Source organism: Sitophilus oryzae, unplaced genomic scaffold (assembly GCF_002938485.1).
Source record: "Sitophilus oryzae breed Bouriz unplaced genomic scaffold, Soryzae_2.0 scaffold_706_pilon_pilon, whole genome shotgun sequence".
NCBI classification, from domain to species: Eukaryota; Metazoa; Arthropoda; class Insecta; order Coleoptera; family Curculionidae; genus Sitophilus; species Sitophilus oryzae.
The window spans coordinates 652,127-673,142 of record NW_022147314.1 but is presented as its reverse complement, the minus strand read 5'-3'; the positions used below and the strand labels follow the sequence as shown (position 1 = coordinate 673,142).

The window sequence follows — 21,016 nt, the reverse complement described above, 5'->3', positions numbered from 1 at the left end:
TTTGTATCTGAAGCCGCAAAGAAGTTTCGCTCTATAGTGAGAAAATTGTTATATCTTTTTAGACGCGTAGAATTACAAAATTTCTTATTTCAGATGTTCTAAATGTGAGTACTTAATGTCAAAAATTTAAATATATACTTGAAATATTATTTCAAGTTATATGCTTTTACCTTTTTTGGAAGTAAACAAATATTGAAGAAAATGTTGTGCCTTCACAGAATTTAAATTGGCATTAGGAATAGACTTCCTTGATTTAGTAATGATATTGCTCATAGAAATTGATAATGTGAAGAATAACAATACAGGAACATAGAATAACAAGAAAGAAATTCTAGCAGCAAGTTAGGTTATGTGATAAATTTTATTTATATAGTTTGTTTAAAGAGTTTAGTTTGAAAAAAATGTAAAACAATTATTATTGTCCAGGTCATTTGATAACTGGGTAGTTAATTGATAACATATTACAGGGACACAGTAAAAAGACAAAACATTTAGACCCTTTGAAAGAGAAATGTTTGCAATGGATATTAATAAATTCTAGCCAATTTGTATGATGTACAATGCAGGCAATATTTCTGCCTCCTAACGTACTATTCGCGTAAAAGAAGATGTGGGTATTGTATTTATAGGTAGTTAATGATACATGGAATATATTTCTATATTATTGCAATAACAATGTCTTTATGTTGTATTTTTTTAGAACGGGTTTATTATTAGTTGGCTAGTGTGTTAGTAGGATAGCCATTAGTAGTTATAAAGTATGAAGTCGTCAGGTATTAATAATAGGAATTGATCAAAACTTATACATTTATTGTGATATTTATATTGTGAATTTAAGTAGTTAGTTTTGATTGTTTAATAAACGAATTAATGTGCTTATTGTGTATCTAATTAAAAGAACAATGAAAAGTTGAATACCATAGGGGTACGTATGTTATACAAAGAATTTGCATCAACATTTTTTTGGTTATATACTTGTACTGATATTTGTTTCTTGAACTAAAGAATTATACAGTACCTACTACACAATATAATAATCTGCAGCTACATAGGTAGGTAGCTATTGGTAATTAAATTTTTTATCTAATATAATATCTAACATCAGAAATATTGTTAATTATCAACTATAAACAACTAAGAACTAGAATTATCAACTATAAACACAATATAATATACTGTATCTTAAGCAATATGTAATTATTTAACAATTTTTTTGGGAAATAAAAACTGGTACTAAATTCTTTTTGACTATTTAATTTCTAAGTCACAAATAATGGTGGACAAATAGCAAGAAAATTATACAAGTAAAACATAATTTTAACTTATTTCTCTAATGGGATTTTGGTATTGATCTACTTAGTAGGATATGCAGTTATCATATTTTTGAATATTTATATTCAATATTGTTCAGGAACAGCCCAATTACTCTGAAAAAAAAATATATGGTCAAATTCTTTGAAAAGAAACTTTTAAAATCAGTAATGATAAAAAAATATATAATTGTTGTATAGCAGAACCAGGGGACACAGAATTAGGGGAATTAACAATAGATTATTAAAAACTGCCTTCTCTTAAAAAAGTAGTATTATATGCACTTAGAAAGACTATAAAGGATATAAGTACGCATAGAAAGAAAGTAAGTATCTATACTACTGATATATATATATAACTATATATGAATACGATACCTACAGTATACAATATTATTAGTATAAAAATAACAGCACAGTCGGCACACTTTAAAATAAAAAAGCAGCATAATATTCAGGTATGTATAAAAGTAAAATTTTCTCAAAAATATTAGAATATGAAATAAATTGCAACTAAATTTTAATTAATAAACATAAACAAATAAAATTGTCAGTGTTATTAAAACTTTATGTAAATATATGTTACCTTAATACTTTGTCTTTAATCCTACTCTTCTGACATGGCTTTTCAAACTTATGCCCAAATCTCAATTCTTGTTATTAAGAATAATATTTATGAACTTTTGTTTCCATATTAATTTCAATATATTTGAATAAAACTGGAAAAATAATCAATATTGGCACTTGAAATTTTAACTTCTTATGTCCTTAAATTATTTATATTGTGTTATACATAATACTTACATAAATATTCAATTTAAAAATAGATCAGCACTTGAACGAGTGAATATAAAATAGTATATTATCAATTTCTATGAGCAATATTATTACTAAATCAAGGAAATCTATTCCTAATGCCAATTTAAATTCTGTGAAGGCACAACACTTTCTTCAATATTTGTTTACTTCCAAAGGGCAAAGGGTATAACTTGAAATATTTCAAGTATATATTTTAATTTTTGACATTAAGCACTCACATTTAGAACATCGAAATAAGAAATTTTGTTATTCTACGCGTCTAAAAGATATAACATTTTTCTCACTATAGAGCGAAATTTCTTTGCGGCTTCAGATACAAAACTTGCGGATTTCCATACATCGAAATACAAAATAAGATATTATTTATTAGTAGACAAATACCAGAATATAGAAGGCCAAACCAAACTCTAGGAAATAACTTTAAAATACATTATTTTTTCAAAAAACGTTTGGATCTATAAATTACAATAATAATCTCATCACATCTGTCAGTGAAATGAGTCAAAAAACATAGGTTACCGTCAATTTATATGTTTTCAATTTCAAATACTCGACGCCCATTGGTCGTGACGAAATCGACTTCCTCGACAAAATACGGCACGTTTTTTTTTGGGCCAGTCGAATATCCTTATTCTATATATCCTTGGACAGACTATATCCATATGGGACCAGGCACTTGCACATACATATAGAATTTAAGGTTATATATATAAAATTATTATTATTATTAAATATTATATGTTATAGAATTTAAGGTTTCATCTATAAAAGAGATGTGAGTGGCTTAAATAATTAACAATAGCGGCAGAGCATATTTTAAAACACTAATTTCAGAGCAGTAAAATGTGGCAATTTATTTTTTTCCATAGCAACTGTTAAAATTGACTTATATATATCAAAAATAGTAGATAAAATAGTACTTTAACCGCAAGGGTAGATTAAATGATACTTTAACAGCGAGGATAGGTTAAAACTTTATTTCTTCTGGCTCGTTTTTTAATAGCATCCATTTTTGAAAATTTTTGTATTCTTTTTCATAAGTTATTCGGGATTTCAATGGAAGAAGTTGAATATGGCGTTTGTCGCCTCAGCCTGAATATCTGTTGCTAATTTACTTATTTCGTTTTGAGCCATTTCTGGCTCCAATTCAATCAGCAATCGACACGAAAGAGAATTAAAAATATTGACTCAAAACTGACAACTAAAGAGACAGCTTTATTTATTTGTCAAATTACATAGAAACCAACGCCCAACCCCAACGCACAAAATTTTTTATTTTTTCTACTCTTGAAATAATAATTTCTGAATATTTTTTAAACGTAACTCGCTATGGAAAAAAATATTGTTTTATACACGACGATAAAATTGCATCATCGTCTCCCGTAATTAATTCACTCGCGATTTCATCGCTCGTGAATTAATTTTTTCAGTCGACGATAAAATACAATTTTATCGTCTTGAATAATGATAATATAGGAAATGATATAACCTGAAAAATAAAGGATATGCAATCCAGCAACGATGTTATTGATTAAAATTTGGCAAAAATAATTTCAATGTAAAGATCGGAAAATTGGTAGGTTTACAGATTTCCAATAAAACAATATTATTTTCTAACTTTTTCATCTAATACGTGAAATAATGCATTTTATTCACGTAAACCGTTAATAATAAATCTCCATATAAAAATTCTATTCACCGCGATTACTAATTCATCTGTCTCAATACAATTAAAAAATGCATCATTGCCAGAGGTAATAAATCACGACCGTATTGTTTTACTAACGGTTCAGCGGTTTATCTTCTCGCTTCGTTATTTTTCGAAAACAATTAGCATAAAACCCAGTTGCGCGCACCTGTTCTAGTTTCGACTTGAAAACGAATGATATAAATTTAATTAAATTTGCCTCAGAGAAATAAGTAAGTCTAGATGGAGAATCGTCACGCTTGTAAAATTATGACATTTCAAATGAATATTAGCGAGATTACAAATCAATTAAATCAATAATTTAAATTTAACTCCAGATTTGTATTTGTACATTATAAAAAATCTTTTAACAAATAGCTTGCGTAAAATGCCCTGTATACCTTTGTAGTGGATTCATGGATTAATTTCTGGAAAACTGTCACTAAGCTCAGAATTTAAACTCTCAGTGGCTTTTTACTTGTAAGCAAATTTTCTCAACCAAAAAATAACAATTAACGTTCTGTTGGTAAAATTGGGATAAAGTTGCGCCTTAGAATGTTTACCAAGATGACATCAAAAAAGTTTTAAAAATTTCATGGATTGCTGAGTTGGGTTTGGTCGAGGGGTTGGTTAAATAATTTTTTTTTGCTGTCATACTTTTTTGAAAATCAAAAAACTAATTGCACATACTAATGCCATTTTATTAGGGCTATCTGACAGTATTTTTAGATTTTCAAATTAGCTGATAATTTGTGAGGATACAGAGGCCAACTTAATTTTTTTTTAAATACGGACCTGTATTTTTTATTTCGGGTTTTGAACATTAACGTTTTTGGTATCTTAATAACAACAAAACTATTTAATTATTATTTAAAATAATTTTAATTTCGACTCTGTTTTTTTAAATTATTTAATATGAATATGTTCTTCGCAACAATATTGCTCAGCGCTAACTAAGGCTGAATAAGGAAAATCGAGCTGATTGAAAGCTTCAAATATATTAATATCCAGGTCAGCAATTTAAAGATAATATTATTTTTAATTTTTTTTTATTGTGAATTGAAATCTCAATATACGATCTAATACGTATCATATTAATCGTAGTTATTTTAAATAAATCAACTTCTACAAACTAGTTTTTAATGCTCTACATGTTCGAAAGGGTTACCACACCCTCCCTATTGCACAAATTTATTTTTCGTTCAATTTTATTTATAGCTCTGTTAACAGATCTTCTTATACTTCCGAATGCATTTTGTATCCTTTAGTGTAACTGTTGAGATGTATTTATTTCACTTTTACAAAGGTCTTCAAGTATTGCCCCACCCCCAATTCTTTCAAAACCTGAAATAAAGAATGCAGGTCCGTATTTAAAAAAATTAAGTTGGCCTTTGTATCTCACAAATTATCAGCTAATTTGAAAATCTAAAAATACTATCAGATAGCCCTAATAAAGTTGATATGAGAATAAGCAATTAGTTTTTTGATTTTCTAAAAAGCAACGATAAGAAAAAATAAAATTGATTTTCAAAAAACCCCAGCAATCTTTGAAATTTTCAAAACTTTTTTGATGGCATCTTCGTGAAAATCCCAAAGCGTAACTTTGCCCCAATTTAACCATATTCGTATCTATTACGGTTACCGAGATACCAATGCTCTTACCTCGAATTTGTAGCACCATTGTATAATAGCCACATTGTATAAATTTCAGTCTAATCTTTTGTAAGTATTTTTTTGAATATCTTTTAGGATTCATTGATGGCTTTCATCTCATTTTAATATGATCTTATTGAGAGAACAATGCTACATGTGTGATTAATTGTACACTTCTATATTAACATATTTCTCTGATACTTTTATCGTTAAGAACGAAAGCGCCACACAGAGAAGGAATTAGGGCAAGAAAAGTGAGAGTAATTCCGAACTGTTTTGTTTGGGTTTCGATTCGCGATAAATGGTTTTCTCTTATTTTAGTGGCTCATAAATATGGGCGGTAAGTAAATATTTTGTAATAATCCTCGGAAAGAACGCGTACACAAGCCGATGGTCTGAACTGTTAACGGATATATTTATATTTTTAAGAGAGAAAATAGAAAAAACTTTCATGTGGATTTTTTTCTGACCTTTCTGACACATAAAATGGATAATGTATTATGTAAAGTCTACAGGGTGGCGCTTCCCATACAACTCGCCATAGACTACAAGGTGACCCCAAAAAGGTATGATTAGTGGCACTAAATCCTAATAGTCGAAAATAACACAAGAAAAGTACAGTACAATAAAATATAAAAAAACAATATTTTATTTAAAAAAATTAAATAAAATAAAGAAAAATATTTCCAGCTACTAATACATTTAACTACTTAAAATTGAAAAAAAACAGTTAATTAGATGAACAAGTCCAAGGCAATGTTCTGATCCAATTCAAAAATATATAGATATGGTAACCCAATAACTTTGTAGATATTACTTGTTTTAGGGAATTTGCCTTTAAGTCTAGTTAAATTACTTTGATTCAACATACTTTTTTTGTGGAAAAAATTGCATGACAGTTGTTTTAGAGCTTTTAGTGATAAAATGTTATTTCCAAGACAGTCCAAGAGTTTATTTAAACTATTAGTTAAGCTATTGACAGTTGCATTAGTTGACACGCCTCAAGCTATAAAGTGTTATCATCATCATCACTTTCAGCTTATTCAACCATTTCCAATTATAGTGTAGCCTCCCCCACATACTCTGTTTGTAGTTGGGCCCATAGTTATCTATTGTTGGCTATGCGGGCCTAAGTTATCCCTGCTAATTTCCTAATATTATGGTCCCATCTCAGGTTCGGTCTTCCTCTAGGACCCTTCATTCCTCGTGGGTACCTGTGTGGGTACCATGCTCTAATTCTTATGGTTTATACAGAGTGTCCCAGAAATAAGTGCAAGTATTTTAACCGGTACTATAGTTCAACACCAAAAGCACGCTTATGAGGTTTTTTTCGCGAAAAAAAATTGAAAATTCGGAATTTTTTGAAAAAAAATTTAGAGATTTTTTTAATTTTTAGTTAAAAAAATAATTTCTTGATAATATGGCAACATAGGTTACTACCTATTATTTATTTACAAGAAACAAAATCCAAATTAAATTTACAAGAAAGTAAATCCAGAAAAGATCCAGTGGTTCTCAAAATTTTAACAAAAAATCATTTTTTTGGGAAAATTTCAATGTAAAATAACTCTGTTATTTTAGACTTATTTGAAAAACGATAAAGAGAAAATATATTTCTTTTATCGAGAATACTCCTTAAAATACTTGTACTTATTTTTGGGACACTCTGTATATTGTCCGTTCCTTTTGCCAGGTGTCCTGCCCATTGTCATTTGAGGGATTTGGCTCTGTGGATGACATCTATTACCTGGCTCTTTTGTCGTATCCACTCTATTCTTTTAAGGTCTATCTTGGTTATCACCAGCATACTTCGTTCTATTGAGCGTATATAAAAAATCAATATAAAATCGTATTTTAAAGTTCAATCTAGAGTGCCATGGCTATGTTAAAAACACTAATTCTTAATCGAGGAGCCTTGGAAAAATAGATTTGATCGTCTAATGATTTTAGTGTCTTGTACTGGCCAGTTAGAAAATGCTCAAATCGTATTTTTAATCGTAAGTGGCTCATTAGCATATTTGGAAAAACCATTTTTTTACGAATAATTTGATACCAGACACTTGATATTTCGAGTCAAATTTTCGTTACGAACCGCAAGTTATAATTTCAAATAAACCATATTATGAGAAAATGTCAAAAGTTGACATATGATATGTCATTCTATTCAGAGTGTTATTTTCTATAAAATAAAATAAAAAAATACCGAGGGTGCCATTTAAAAACCAAAATTTGTAGTCATTTCCGGTGAAACAGTACAGTAACATTCCAAATCTTGTTTTTTTAACTGAAAAAAATAAAAAGTTATAGGGGTGAGCCACTTTTGAGATACACCCGGTACATATATTCTTCTACTATTTCCAGTGTTGTGTTATTTATTAGAATGTCTTGTGAATGTCGAACTAGTGGACAAGTTCGTTATACAAGGCTTTAGTTTTTGCTAATTTCATTTTGAGACCCACTTTATTGCTGGCAGTATTTAGATTAAAGTGTTATATTAGCAGCAAATTCAGAAATTGACTTATGCGAAAGCAGTTATAATATAAAAAAAAAACATACACAGTAATATCACCACTAATACTATTATCAAATGAAGTAGGTGACTAAGAAAGCCATTACCTCATAGCTTTCCATTCTCACCAAGAAATGCCACCTCTCATTATCATAAACATTCCATGCAATATACATTAAAGCTTCTAGATAACTCAATTAGAAAAAATGTTAAGCGTATATGCAACAGAACTTCCGCTCTGTTACAAAGACAATGAATACCGAAAAGTTAGATATTTGGTCGACATCCAAGAACGTTCAACCTGAACGTGTAATTAACCTGAACTTTAATAATTAATTAACTTTAATCGCCAACATAAAACCGTCGGAATTAGGAACAAATTTAACTAGCCCTATAGAGTAATAAAATTACTAACTAGGATGGCAATGTTATTATCCAGTATTATAACATAGCATATTAAAACACTGGATGTGCTTCAGGTTAGTGAGAAGTTCCATTAAATTATAACTGAAAGGTATTTTTGTCTATCTTTGAATGATGGTAGACAGTGATTAGAATAACTTCCCAGTAAATCCGTTTTATATCTCGTTTTGATTACTTCTATATTATTACGGAAAACTAATTTAAATAATATCGTCAAAAACTTAACCCTCAACTGGCGTGGTGAATTTTTGTAACGCTTCCCAAGTAGCAAAAAGAAATTCTAAAAGGATTGAATTATTTTATAACAGTCGAATAGCGTTGTCTTAAGGACAGCTTGATTTTATTAAGCGGTTGGTTTCGACCATTCTGTTTTTTAATAAAAGTTGTCATATTAAACTATTTTCTAGTAGTTTTTACAACGTATCCTATAACGCATTAAACGATAATTTCTTTTAATATGATATAACACTTAATAAGACAATGCTATATGATAACAAACATATTATTTTATTAGACTCTTATACCCACCATGTAAGAGTTCTATAATTTTCATATAACTAGTAGTCACAAGATCATATAATAGTTACTTAAACTTGTCTTATTAAAGTTGTATTACGTTGTATGATAGAACGTTTTATTGCGTTAAACTACGGTGCGACGGTGCTGTATACAACACAGTTATATAGCCTTATATGATAAAATTGTGATTAACAAAATAAATTCGCTGTAATATCTGCATTATAAAACTGGTAATGTATAATGTAACCTCATTTTAAATTAAATGGTATACCTAGTTATTTATTTTGTTATTGTTGTTGTTGCAAAAGTAATATCTACGTACGAGTATAATCAATCACAGCTATTATGAATTCTGGACAAAGTTGGAAAAAAGTTAACAAACGCAGTGGTAGTTATAAAGAGCATGTAAGAAAAAACTCCTCGAAATTACGGCAAATAATCCCCAGAATTCCCTGGGTTCTCAAAAGTCAAAATCTCTCGGGTTGTCTGGCTTCTTCAAAGCATTGTTGCCACGTTGGTGTAAAAGTTTTACTGTAGTAATGTTTGTATTGTTTTATTGTTGTTTTTCCTTAGGTTGCCGCTCACTCGTCGGGCACGCATGAAATGCATTGCGTGCATGAATCCATGAAAATCTGATCATGTTTGTTAGTTTAAATACTAATCAAATGAGATTTGGCAACATCTATTTGTCACAAATCTCAATATGTCCAAAATAGTTCTATAGTGCCTGGAAATTCTGCGTAATGATAGATATTTGTCCTATACCGTTTTATTTTACAACAAAGACTTATTTAAGGGATTCATTTATAATAAAATGGTTGCATTATAATTCGCCATGTTTAAGGCAGAACTTTTGTATGGCCTATGTCCGCCATTATGAAGCAAAATTAAAAAACATCAAAATACATTGTAAAATGTTATTTTTGAGAACTATTTTGTGATAAGATTCCCACATACAGTAATAAAGTGTTTAATTAAATTAAAAACAAGAATTTTTGAAAATTTTATTTTATTTTATTGTTTAAATTTATATGTAAACCTTAATCGAAATTAAAGCGCTTTAATTTTTGCCAAATACATACCTATAATCTACCAGTAAAATTTTCGTCGCAACAAAAATTGTCCCTACTTTTCAAACCCTATTAATGATTTTTTATATTACATATTTGTTGTACCTTCTGGCTCTACCCGCCATTTTCATTGTCGAGTAAAGTCTCCTTTTTAACAATCCACATCCTCTCGATTCATTTTACGACACGCTTAAAATATAATTTGCTGATTAAAATATAATATTCTTCGGTAAAAAATAAAATACTCTTGTACCCCGCTAAATGATCAAATGTTTTTATTGTTCTGTTTCTTAGATGTGACCACGTAATACACAATAAAACTAGTTTTATAATAGTCATATAATGCTGTGTAAAATAGTTGCATAAGAGTTGTATACCCTTTTTATAGAACTTCTATACTACTAAACGGTTGTATAAAAATGGGCCTTTTTTGGTTGTAAAGCTATCATATTACGGTCATATAGGACGTTATATGAATTGAGGTATCCTATAAAAATTATCACATAGCTGTTTATACAACCTTTATAAAATAAAATTTGCTATTTGGGTTATGGCGTGCTGGAGTCTGACGGACCCCAATTTTTTTTCAGTTTAAAATACATGATGAAGAGATTTTATAAAAACCTTGTTATTTTAACACTGTTTACAATATATTCAAACATTTGAACAAACAATTTCATTAATTTTCAACAAATTAATAAGAACGGACACAAAAAAATAAAACGCATTTTTTAGGAATTTTTGACAACAGAAATATAACTTGGCTAAGAAACCCATAGAAATTAAAAACATATATATTTTATGATTTTACCGTATTACTAAAAGTACAAACAACTGAAATGTGAAGCTAAAGTAACAATCATAAATTATTTTCATCAAAACTGCAAATCTTGAATGTACATAACTTTTTCAAATACAGTTCATGCTAATATAGGATCTGCATTTGACGCATATGGATCGTGCACATTTGATTCATGAAATTTTTGTTTTTGTTACTTCTTCGTTGACATATGGTTGCCGTATACTACGTCTCTTTTTTTTCTGGTACTGATTATTCAATTTTCTCTCTTCTATAAGTAAGAGATTCAGAATCGGAGTTATGGTTACTCTTCGGAGAAAAATCAATATCTCGATGATCTTCATCTCACTTAAGCCTCTTTAAGTTCATTAAACCACTCAATTAATGCTTCCTCATAATTAGCGTACCATTGAGGCACACTTTTTAGACTACCCACCATCCTAATAATGAAACATTCTTGGCGTGGTGGTGCCACACAGACCCCATTGAGACTTTAGCTCCCGCTGGCAGGAACAATGCTTGATAAAATCAAGTGCGCCTTTAACAGTTGCATATTGATACCCTAACTTAAAGGCAAGTGGCGCGGCAAGGCCTAATTCTTAAACGTAAACATTTTACAGAGGTTTAAATAGTGCTTGGGGACCGCTAAACCCCACGACGCCAGTTGAGGGTTAATCATATCATTTAATTTTTGGTTTGTTTTGACGCTAGTGATCGCAACCCCCGTTAGAACTAGAAGTTGCATATCTTATTCAGTAATGCGCCAAAGTAAATCTTACTTATTATTTGCCATATTATGCATTTAACTCGAAACTTTGCAGCAAGTTCACGAAATTAGTTCTACAGGCAAACTAAACTTAATCTTAAATTATATGCTGTTTCTCGTCATCTAGGGGATTACTTGAGACATTATAGGACCTTGTCTTGAGACGATGTACAAATTTAATATATATATTTTATTAATACAGGAAAATATATTACTTATATTATTATAGTATGATTTTAAGAATTTCGTTACCATGATAATTTTAGAAATTTAGCATACTAAGGGCTGACAAAGGTTAGTCTTGGGTCGAGATTTCTATAGGTGAGAATAGTACAATGCGTTTATAATGTACTGAACAAAAAGAGAACAGTAAACACGTTGCCAAACGTATGAAATAAACCAAGAAACTGTGCACATTGCTAAGAGGCGTAGAAGGGGATAATCAGATTTGTCGCAGTCCAATTGGATCGACCCAATCAATACCTCTGTCAGGAGTCAGTACTTAAAGTTCTATGGAACGGTTTACACCATGCGTTCAGCCTCACTATTTAATTACGTCTCGTGATATTTTATTTGTTTATATACTAACGAGTCGTTGTAATTTTCTCTATAGCTTGAAAATTTTTAAGTGCAAGTTAGAAACACTGTGCATTTTTGGTAAAAATAAATGGAATTTAGTTTTTAGCTGTTCGACAGTGGTCGCGCTATTAGAACTCTGAATTCAAAAATCGATATCTCGAAATCTATTAGAAATAATTGATTGTAGTTTTTTTCAAAAAATCTTAAACTTCAAAAACTTCTTAATATTTCTGCTATATTTTCTTCGCAGACCGTATGTGAAAATCTTTATAAATAACAAAGTTACACGATTGCTGAAAATTGCTATGCACTAAAAGTAAATTGATTGAATAAGTGTTGTTTAAAATCTTTTGAATGGAAAAAAAACCAACCGAATTTCTCTTATTTAAACATATTGTAAAAGATCCAATCTTCAAAATCAAAAAAAACGTTTCAATATCTAAAGTTGTTCTTAGGTTATGGCATTTTTATGGCGTTTGTGTTATGTGTTAAAAAGTTGAGTTTTTAAATTATCGCGATTACTAACGTTTTCTCGTTATAAAAAATACCCTACGACACCCTAGCAATATCCTTATAATTCCATTTCAGATGCTCAAATATCTAATAATTTTATCTAGTTATCTTTTCGAAAAAAAGTTTTAAAAATAAGCGATTTGCGATCGTGCTTTCACATTTTACTTGATAGAGAACGGCGTACCGGCAACGCCGCAACAGCACACCGTCGCGTCGCATGTCTCTCACTCTTACTTAATAAGATCCCTATGCGATTTATTTCCGCACATGTTAATGTCGACCCAAAAGTATTGATACTTATAAAGTTTGAAAATTTTTCATGGTAACGATTTTCTCTAATCGAAACAATTATAATACAATAATAATTATTATCTTTTAAATGGCTTTACTGAAGAAATCAGAAGGAATAAATTCAGAAATTAGAATTCTATCCTAAATAAAAACATGATATATCGTTGAAAACAAAGGTTGAAAAGCAATTTTGTTTGGGTTGGTTGATATTTTAAATAATATAGCAGAAAGTAGTCTCGACTGACTAGTGAGAAAGAAAATCTAGGAACTAGTGGGGTTGCAGTCGGAAGGGTTTGACAAAGAATTAATACACTTTGATAATTGTCAAGCTTTCGGAATTTATTCATTCCTTTCTCAGGACATTAACGTGGTACAGAAAAGACCTTCATAAAAAACTACATTAAAAAACTTGGCTTGTGTTGAAAACTCCACCGTGAAGCATCGCTAACCAGTCAACTACAAAAAAAGTAGAGAGGGCTCTTATGGGGCGGTTAAGCCGCCTGATATTTATTTAAAACATTGGAATAATTAAGAGATGTTCGATTAAAAAATTCTATTGCGTCTCAATCTAAGAATAACTTCCGAAAGCTTGACAATTAACAAAGTGTATTAATTCTTTGTCAAACCCTTCCGACTGCAACCCCACTAGTTAATAGATTTTCTTAAATAATATACATAGACTTGAATTTAAAATAACAATAATTTGAAGGATTTGTAATAAACGGAAACAATTATTTTTTCTGACCTATTTTCGTAGGAACTGGTTTAGAGGAATTATTTTCGAACTTCTAAAGAGTTTTAAAAATTCAGAAAATTTAACTTTTCTATTTACTTTCTGCTTTTCTTTGATGAGGACTGTTAAAGCCCATCTTCAGAAAAACAAATAAAATCAAATTTAAATGGGTAGGGAGAGAGATGATTTCTTTAATTTAAACATTGTATTTTAGATTGATTTTAACAGAAACTTGGTTATGTACTTTATGAAATTAAATTTGCATTGTTATATTTATAATTAAATATTTTATATTAATTCGTTTGTCCCTTTATTCGTCACAAAACAAATTTAATATGTTGCTAATAAAAATTAATATAGTTAAGAATTCAAATCTTAATTTGGAAAATTAGACCATCTTGCAAAATATCTCATCTTGCAAAATAATAGTTTTCCTTGTATATTAAATGTGTAGAAAGATAATATGGATAAGATGGCCGGCCGTAGCGCAAGCAGTTAGTGTGTCGATCTGCGGTGCGAGAGATGGGATGGCACTGGGTTCGATCCTCAGCCAGTACGATCGCTTTATTTATTTAAAATAAAATATTGATTTATCTAAACAGAGCGACCACGGAGCCGCCACCCCAAGAAAGGCAATGGCAAACCACCTTGAGTATATTTGCTTTGTACAGCCTCTCAAATAGTGCCGTTCGGATTCGACGATAAACTGTAGGTCCCGTGTACTTGTGAAGCACTTATGATACACATCTCAAGTAAATGCGAGAGGTAGCCGACGCTCTGTATCAAGTATGGCACTGTAAGAAGAAGTAAGATGATGTGTTGTTATTTTTCTATCATCATTTTCAGCTTATTCAACCATTTCCCATTATGGTGTAGTCTCCCTCACATATTTAGATCTCTCTTTGTAGTTGGACCCATTGTTGTCTATGCGGGCTCCAGTTATCCCTGCTAATTTCCTAATATCATGGTACCATCTCAAGTTTGGTCTTCCTCTAGGTCCTTTGATTCCTTGTGGGTACCATGCTGTAATTTTTGTGGTCCATCTGTTGTCTGTCCTTCTTTCCAGATATCCTACCCATTGCCACTTGAGGGATTTGATTCTGTGGCTGATATCTATTATCTGGGTCTTTTATTGTATCCATTCTATTGTTTTGCGGTCTATCTGGGTTATTCCCAGCATATTTCGTTCCATTATGCGTTGTACGACCTGCAGCTTCCTTATAATGTCCATTTTAAGTGTCCAGGTGTCGCATGCATAGGTCATGACTGGTTGTACATATTGGTCGAATGCTCTCTTCTTTAGATAAAGTAGCATTCTAGATTTGATTATGATTCAGTTTCTTCCATAAGTACTAATTATGCTAACTTAATTCTTCTGTTAATTTCTAGTAGTAGAGATCCCGAGCTGTCTATTAGTTGTCCCAAATATATATATATTCTTTTTTCTATATTTGCTAGTAATCTATCATACGAATGAAAAAATATGATATTTTAATGCTTTGTTTTTAAATTATCCGAAATAAAACTGAAACAATTGCCCACCCGATAACAGATAAAATTATAACTTACATTTTTTGTTAGTATCAATTTTTATTAATAAAACTATTTTCTTTTTCAGAGTTCCAGATATTCTACTCTATCCAATAATCTCGTAAGTACAACTAGAATACTAAGACTGAGGATGATTGATGAGCATATTATGCTAATTTTATATATTAATTATTTAATCAAGATATTTGGTTAATTCAGACACAATTTTAGGTACTACCGTGATATTAAAAATATTTCATAATTTAAAAACGCATTCAGACCGTCGGAATTAGTGGAACAAATTAGTGGTTTCAATTAGCATCGAAATTCGTTTCTCCAATTTCAATGTTAATTGTCAGAATTAGAGAATGTCAAAATTAGTGTTAGTAATTTTCAATTAGTAGAAAAAATTAACAAACTCTTAGCTTTTGTCACTAACTAAATTTCATTAAGAACCTCGAATGCAAGTCGAATAAATTAGTGGTTTGAATTACACTTTATACTTTTAAATTTACGATAATTCACATGTCTAAAAACAATTAAAATTAATAGAATATCCTAGTAACAGCTTTTGGTAATCAGTTGTATCCATAGAGAAAACCTAATATTTAGCTTATAAAACAATAAACTTTTGATTTTTAATCACAATTTCTCTTGACGAAAGCCAAGGCCAAAATGACATTTCTCGTAAATTTTGAAGGATGATTACTAATAAACTTTTTCTACTAATTGAAAATTACTACTACTAATTTTGACGTTCTAAATGCTTACATTGAAATTTGAAAAACAAACTTCTACCACAGTATAAATTGCTCTATATTCTGTGCTTCAACGCTAATTAAAACAACTAATTTATTCCACTAACTTCGAGGTGCTGAATGAAGCTTAACTTTTTATATTCGACGTATACAGAGTGTCAAAAAAATAGTGTATCTAACTTCGGTGGGTAATTCTACAGATAAAAATAAAACAAAAAGTTTCTATGAACATATACCCTAAAATGCTTCCCGAAGGAATTAAGCCCTCGAAAGGTTAAATAAAAATAATATATTTGTTTATTTTTAAGAACATTGGTAAACCGTTTTTACTGAAATTTGGTACTCTTACACACATTTTAGTATAAAATTCCGTAATTAATAATTAATTAAATAATTCCGATACAGTAATTTCAATAAATGAGAATTAAAGCTAAAATTTTTTATCTAAAAAAGTTGCTCTTTGTTTAGTTCGAAAGAGTGAACGATTTTCAAGATACTAGCGTTTAAAGGTTCCGATGCATCGAGTTCAGCATTAGCGAAACCAGGAGATTAATTTATTTAAAATTTCTTTACATTTCATAATTTCACTAATACTTAAATCGATGCATCGTAATCTTTAAACGCAAATATCTTGAAAACCGTTTACCTTTTCGAACTAAACGAAGAGCACCTGTTTTACGTAAAAAAGGTCTGGCTTTTTATATCATTTGTTGAAATTACTGTACCCTTTCAGGACTGTTACAGAATTTTTCACAGTCGCCATTCGCTTTGGCATTAAAATGTGTGTACCAAATAGCAATTGTACCAAATATCAGTGTTCTTAAAAATAAACAAAATATATTATTTAACCTTTCAAGGGCTGTGACTTCTTAGGGAAGCATTTTAGGGCATATGTTGATAGGAAATTTTTGTTTTATTTTTATCTGTAAAATCACCCACCGAAGTTAGATACACTATTTTTTGACACCCTGTATATTTACAGAGGCTATTTTGGACGGTACTCTTATGTTTATAACTATATACAAAGCTATACACATTAAGCTGTTGATTTTGACTAATTTTTGACGTATCCCTAGATCATATATACAGGGTTGTTCACCACGACACGGAGTATTGTAGCTAAACGATGAGATTTTTACAAATTGTAAGTTTGGGGTTCGTTGAAGGACTATTAGAGCTACAATTTAAAAATATTTTTACAAGATACAGAGTGTCCCAAATAAATAAAAAATATCAAAGTTGTATTTTTTTAAATGGAACACCCTGTATATTATTACATTTTTTTCTACGGTTAAAATAAAGGTAAATTTGATTAAGGTTTATTACACTTAAACCTTTACCGTTTTTGAAATATTTTCAATTTTGTGAAATTGCAGTCAAAATTTTAAAGCTTCATTTCTCCAAGGGTATCAATGTTTTTAATACTAAATATTTAATGAAGTTTATTTATTGATCAGTTATTGTGTTGCACTAATAAAAATAATACTACCTTTATACAGAGTGTCTAAAAATTTATTTTAAATAATTATTAGCTTCAAACGGCAATAACTTCTTTAATTTAAATGGAATGCCCTGTATATTTTAGAGAATCAGATGCACAATTAAATTGTCTATCAAATTGTATTATACCATTTCTTACCTATCCCTTCAAGTTTTCGTAGAAAATGCATTTTCTTATAATTTAGACCTCATTTATCAATATATCCATGGAATATTGACATTTTAGATTGTTTTTAAAGCAACAAATGTACAAAATGTACAGACTAGTAATATTGTCGTTTTTAGCAAAACGATAATATTACTAGCCCATTTGTATGCAAAAAGAAAACTATTTAAATCTTTATAAAAGAGTATACCATTAATTAAATATAACACCATTATTTCCGCCCATATACTAATTAATTACATACTTAATTGTGTTCGTTAATAAATTATTATAAATAAATGTGGATTTGAGTCATAAATCAATATAATAATAAGTTATCAAATTAAAGTCTCTTTTGTTATAAATAAGCATTTATTAAAAAATGAAATTTTTGAGGTGTAACTTTTTATCACACTGTCTAATGCCCATACAAAATTCAGTTTTTTAGTATTTGGAGCAATTATTATTAATCAACGCAAACAGTCAGTTAATGTAGTTTGAATACTGGAATCATATTAATTGATCCTCTTTAACAAATATTTAAACAGTTTTTTTTTTATTTTTTAATGAAATAAACGAATTATATCGACAATATTAGTATCTGTACTCTTTAAAAATTTGGTACATCTTTAAACATAATCTAAAATGTCAATAGCCCATGGGTATATTGATAAATAAGTTCTAAATTACAAGAAAATGCATTTTCTACGGCAAATTAAAGAGATAGGTAAAAAATGGTATAATATAATTTGATAGACAATTAAATTGTGCATCTGATTCTCGTAAAATATACAGGGTGTTCCATTTAAATTAAACAAGTTATTGCCGTTTGAAGATAATAATTATTTAAAATAAATTTTTAGACACTCTCTATAAGGTAGTATTATTTTTATTATTGCAACACAATAACTGATCAGTAAATAAACTTCAGTAAATATTTAGTATTAAAAACTTTGATACCCTTGGAGAAATGAAGCCTTAAAATTTTTACTGCAATTTCACAAAATTGAAAATATTTCAAAAACTGTAAGGTTTAAGTATAATAAACCTTAATCAAATTTACCTTTATTTTAATCGTAGAAACTAAAAATGTAATAATATACAGGGTGTTCTATTTAAAAAAATACAACTTTGATATTTTTATTTATTTGGGACACTCTGTATCTTGTAAAATTATTTTTAAATTGTACCTCTAATAGTCCTTCATCGAATCCAAAACTTACAATTTATAAAAATCTCATCGTTTAGCTACAATACGTATGTGGTGAACAACCCTGTATACTTACGTGATAAATCAACGCCATAAGTTTAGCATTAAAAAACATGTCCCCAACATCACGACATGCGATTTTCAAACCTTCTTTATTGCACTTATGAAACGTTCAATAGGTGTATCTTTCTCGGGGACCTGACTTTACGCATGCCCATTAAAAGTGGCACGTATTTCTAAAATAATTACAATTTTATCCGGTTTAGAAAGTACAAATTATACATTGTTATGGAAACCAACTTTTCATTGTCATCATATTGTCATAATCTTGTCATAATCATGTCATAATGTTATTTTCAATGTGTAAAGACGCTTGTTTTTTGTGTTTTTTTATTTTAACCCTTGTATTAATTACTCTTTTATCGACCGTTTTTATATAGCCCAGGATGCAAGTGTGTTCAGTGAAAAGTTAATTTTAAGTTTGTGCAATTATATTTCTATTTTTTATTCGTTGGATTTTAATTTTTGAGTAAATATTCGTAAAAATAACAAGAAAGTGTTTGGTGTGTGGAAATTATAATATAAATGTCCCAGAATTATCTTTTCACAGGCATGTAAAGTATTCAGTTGTTCTTTTATGTATATTAAACCACAGGCATACTTTCTGGTTAGATTTCCTAAGAATATTGATATTCATACGGAGTGTCTAATTTATTTTTTATATAATTTAATTTTTGTGAAGTAACATTCAATTATTGTTCAAATATATGCATTTTACAAATTAATTTTTAAAATTAATGTTCAAATTTGGCGCGTGGGCGATAGGTCCTAGACAAGGATAGATAGAGTAGAAGCACCGCGTGTGCAACAAAAAAAGAAGATAAATGGAAGTCGTTGATATGTTTGGGACAGTTTCCATAGTGATTTACTTATCCACGTAAGTATATATGATCTAGGGATGTATCATAATTTCTATTCGATATGAACTAATATCATATGAACAGGCGATATTATTCTTATCTAAAACATAACTTAGTCTTAAAAAATAAATTAGCCTTAAGCTTTGAAACAGATTTTTTGTATAAATGTATCAACATACAGGGTGGTCCAAACTGTATTCCGGAAACTTCGGCAGCATATTCTGCAGATAAACATAAGTAAAAAAGTTCGTATAAATGTATGTCCTAAAATGCTTAGTTTCGGAATTACAGGGTGTAGAAGTTTCATTTTTGTTTCGATTTTTTCCAAATAATTTCTGAAGTAACTGAATATGCTGCCAAAGTTTCCGGAATACAGTTCGAACCACCCTGTATATTATATTATACTAAACACATAGTTGCATTGTTAAATACTCGATAATAAAGCTGGTAATATAGTTTATCAGGTCACAATTAAAAAAGTAATATAAGACCATTTATAATACACATCGCTATACATATTATGAACAGTATTGAACAGCAAGTACTTGATAAGGCACTCAGTTCAAGAATGATAGCGTCATGAAAAATTTAACACGATGAATAATTTTCCGCCTGCTGTTCAAAAAGTAGCGCAAAACAAAAATATTCTTTTTACAGTTTAAAATTCAAAAACTTTTTCGCTATGTAAAAACGTGTAGAATGGTAGAAATAAAAATCTTGATATTTATAGAACAATATCCGTTAAATGGATTACAATAATTCTTCTTTGGCCTTTGTAGAATACCAGTTGATGTCAGATAAAAATTACGTTATGCAAACGAGATGTATAGTTGGAATAAAATTCTTCATATTTATATAATCATTACATTTTTGAGTAGGTATCGTAGAAAAATTCATGTCAAGTAAAAATTATGTTGTTGTGAAATTTAACATTACTACTAGTTGTAAAATACTTTCATGGTCGAATTGCAATGAATTTTTGATATCGTCTTTCATAGTTATTTTTATATCTGCCAATTATATATTTTTATCGAAATGCTTAAACTTTAAAGAAAGAGATAAAGAGAATAAAATAAAAGGCTGTCAGGCAAAAAAGAAATAATGAGTTTCCTGGTCGAAGTTAGAAAAATTATCGGAAAATAATTTCACTCGTGCATTCGTCATATTTTTTCTCAGTTAATTTTCTTTTAATATCATCCGGTAAGATGCTAACTGGTACTAGAAAACATAATTATTGAGCAAGTATCACAGTTTAGATACCTAGGAATAAATATATCGTACT

At 29.4% G+C, this 21,016-nt stretch overlaps 1 protein-coding gene and 2 long non-coding RNA genes across 4 annotated transcripts in view; 2 read left to right on the top strand and 1 right to left on the bottom strand.

Moving 5' to 3' along the window:
* Window positions 1–200: 200 nt before the first annotated feature.
* Window positions 201–1,241, top strand: LOC115888296. Of its 2 annotated transcripts, XR_004051231.1 has the most exons (3): window positions 201–346; window positions 468–629; window positions 701–1,241. It is a non-coding gene; the product is annotated as an uncharacterized LOC115888296 (long non-coding RNA). The 2 variants fall into 2 exon arrangements; XR_004051230.1 differs by having other exon boundaries at window positions 202–346; window positions 468–1,241.
* A 137-nt stretch (window positions 1,242–1,378) lies between these two features.
* On the bottom strand, window positions 1,379–2,140 carry LOC115888297. The gene is made up of 3 exons (XR_004051232.1): window positions 2,115–2,140; window positions 1,897–2,029; window positions 1,379–1,427 (listed from the first exon to the last, which is right to left on the bottom strand). It is a non-coding gene; the product is annotated as an uncharacterized LOC115888297 (long non-coding RNA).
* Window positions 2,141–15,289: 13,149 nt separating this feature from the next.
* LOC115888295 (calexcitin-1) overlaps window positions 15,290–21,016 on the top strand; it is a 233,935-nt gene continuing 228,208 nt past the window's right edge. Inside the window, exon 1 of the mRNA XM_030907974.1 lies at window positions 15,290–15,322. The gene's annotated coding sequence lies outside the window, so the exon portion shown is untranslated. The remainder of the gene's footprint in view (window positions 15,323–21,016) is intronic.